At 36.3% G+C, this 3064-nt stretch overlaps 1 non-coding gene across 1 annotated transcript; it reads right to left on the bottom strand.

The window, feature by feature from the left end:
* Positions 1–741: 741 nt before the first annotated feature.
* LOC114095929 (U6 spliceosomal RNA) lies at positions 742–848 on the bottom strand. Its single transcript, XR_003583326.2, has one exon. It is a non-coding gene; the product is annotated as a U6 spliceosomal RNA (small nuclear RNA).
* Positions 849–3064: the final 2216 nt, after the last annotated feature.

The raw sequence follows: 3064 nt of genomic DNA, 5'->3' as shown, positions 1-3064 counted from the left end.
TACTCTAGATATTAGGGCTCTATCTGAAGTGTGAGGAGTAAAGATTTGTTCCTAGGATGTAGGCTCCCTATTTACCTCTCTTATTGTTTCTTTTGCTGAGAAAAAACTTTTTTGTTTGAGTAAGTCCCATTTGTTGATTCTAGTTATTAACTCTTGTGCTATGGGTGTCCTATTGAGGAATTTGGAGCCCGACCCCACAGTATGTAGATCGTAGCCAACTTTTTCTTCTATCAGATGCCGTGTCTCTGATTTGATATCAAGCTCCTTGATCCATTTTGAGTTAACTTTTGTGCATGGCGAGAGAAAGGGATTCAGTTTCATTTTGTTGCATATGGATTTCCAGTTTTCCCAGCACCATTTGTTGAAGATGCTATCCTTCCTCCATTGCACGCTTTTAGCCCCTTTATCAAATATAAGATAGTTGTAATATTGTGGATTGGTTTCTGTGTCCTCTATTCTGTACCATTGGTCCACCCGCCTGTTTTGGTACCAGTACCATGCTGTTTTTGTTACTATTGCTCTGTAGTATAGTTTGAAGTCTGGTATCGCTATACCTCCTGATTCACACTTCCTGCTTAGAGTTGTTTTTGCTATTCTGGGTCTTTTATTTTTCCATATGAATTTCATGATTGCTTTCTCCATTTCTACAAGAAATGCCATTGGGATTTTGATTGGCATTGCATTAAACCTATAGAGAACTTTTGGTAATATCGCCATTTTGATTATGTTAGTTCTGCCTAAAAAAATATGGAACACTTCACAAATTTCCGTGTCATCCTTGCCCAGGGGCCATGCTAATCTTCTCTGTATCGTTCCAATTTTAGTATATGTGCTGCCGAAGCGAGCACCATACTTGCAATGTTTCTATGCAATAGTAGTGAAGGGAAACAATCCCAGGATCTATGTTGATTACATGTGATGCAATGTGCACATTTGTATTGCATCTAGCAGAGGGGATACATGTGAATCATGAGGGCAAGACAAAACAAAATATAACATGACAAATAGCTAGCAATATTTTCTTTACCTTTCTATCTCAATCTCTTCTTACCAACATGTGAAACAAAAGGAACAGTTGTAGATTGTATTTCAGGGCTGATGAAGATACAATGATTGGTTGAATTCTATCATTTAGTGGCTTGAGTTTCCCCAAAGGTACACTTAGATATTGTACTACTGCTCAGAAATACACTATTTAGGAGTAATTCTGAGGATAAACTTGGGAGAACATATTCCAAGTGTATGGTTTGCCAGCTTTTGGTCATATGGTGCAAAGATCTCCAAAATAGAGCAGGATTTCCTTTTTCTTTATACATATATGGTATTCAAGACCTGGGAAACATCAGTAACATGAAAACCACTGGACAGGCTTTCCCAAGGTGGTGTATATGTGCTTCTGGAAGTGTAGGCAGTGTAGATGATTGTTTCTGAGTGGTATCATATATGTATATATATTAAATCAAGAATAGTTCATTATTTTAATAAATAATAAATATGCCTCTGACTTAAAAAATAATATTATGTCATAAATCAAGGTCAGGTTCATTTAAGTATTGAAAGTATGTGAGCTGATGATAAATATGAATTGTGTGTAGGTGATGTCCAGGTTTGAAATAAAATGTATGAAAGTAGTACATTAATGAAATTTGGAAGGAAAAAAAAGCAAGTAAGCAATAAGCTACTAGGCATAGGTAATTTGAGAGTTCTTTTCTTGTGTCATATTTATAATACTTATTCTATAGAATTTAGTGCATGGTAGATGCTCAATAATTTTCGAATAAATTAATACTAAAGAAAAATTTAAAAGTCAAATTTGCCTCTATTACAAGTTTGGAAAAATTTCTCTTTCTGAATTGCCAAGCATTAATCTATTAAAAATGATAATTACAGCCCTTAAATATCTCAGAGCTATTTTAAGATACAAATATAATAATACAAATAAAAGCATTTTATAAACTACTGAATATACAAAATCAGGATAATTTTATATTGTTTTTAATGTCCATGTAATACATTAGCAATCTAGCTAAGTGAGTTAGCATTTATATTAGTGTTGGAGACCATTCATATGTCATGAAAAAGTTCAGTATTCCTAGGGCATGTTAGACCTTTTAACTATGTGCTACAGGAAGTGAAGATATGCTATATAGCTTTGTTCCTCATACTGTGGTCTGCTGAGCAGTGCCAGTCTCTGGTGTTTTATCACACTATAAGTAGTTTTACAGTTTCTGAGAAAAAAAGAAGTTAAGTAACTAGCCTACATGCATCTTGCAACTATGAAATATATGATGAGCTATGAGCATTAGACGAAGTCCTACAAAGCTCAAAATGAGTGTTGTCATAAAAGTTAGTAGGTGCCCAGGTACTGCCAAGGGTGGCCCAAACTGTTAGCCTTGGTGTGACAGATTAAAGATGACCACAAACTCTTTGTCATTCTTCTCAGTTCCCTTAACCCTGAAAAAGGAATGGCCTTATAGAATACTTATTGAATACTTGGACTAAAATAGAGTGGAGGAAGTGACTACCAGCCAGTTTCTAGGTCAGGTTTTAAGAGCCTATCAACTTCTATATTTCATCTCTAAGAACACTGCCTCTGGGAGTCCGTAACCACCCACTGTGTAACAAGACCCTGATTTCCCTGCCATAGCCACATTAGAGCAGCCACCCCATTGATAAGCATACTAAATAGAGAGTCCCTGCAGAGGCCAGCATTCCTACCATCCTTATTGATTCTCCACTGGAGAGTGAAGTTGCCTTGAATCTTCTAGAGGAGCTTTCTGAGAGTTGAACACTGCGGGGACTCGACTCCTTAACATTACACAGAACTGAAGAGTTCTCCAGCCCTCCTTGACTTCTAACCCCCAAAACAGGGAAATAGAATTAAGAGGTTGTTGTATGATTTATTGGGGGTAGTTTGTTATGTGATAATGAATAGCTAGACCACTCCACTCGCAGACTGAGAGATTTTTTGTTTATCTCAACCAAATTATGTCCATATAATTTGAGTGTCATGTACTTTTGCTAAGAGTTCCTTTTCGCCACTTTTGTGTTTCTTACATCCTTG

This window comes from Marmota flaviventris, chromosome 3 (assembly GCF_047511675.1).
Source record: "Marmota flaviventris isolate mMarFla1 chromosome 3, mMarFla1.hap1, whole genome shotgun sequence".
Taxonomy (NCBI): domain Eukaryota; kingdom Metazoa; phylum Chordata; class Mammalia; order Rodentia; family Sciuridae; genus Marmota; species Marmota flaviventris.
Note: the sequence above shows the minus strand (reverse complement) of the source record. Positions and strands in the feature narration are given on the sequence as shown.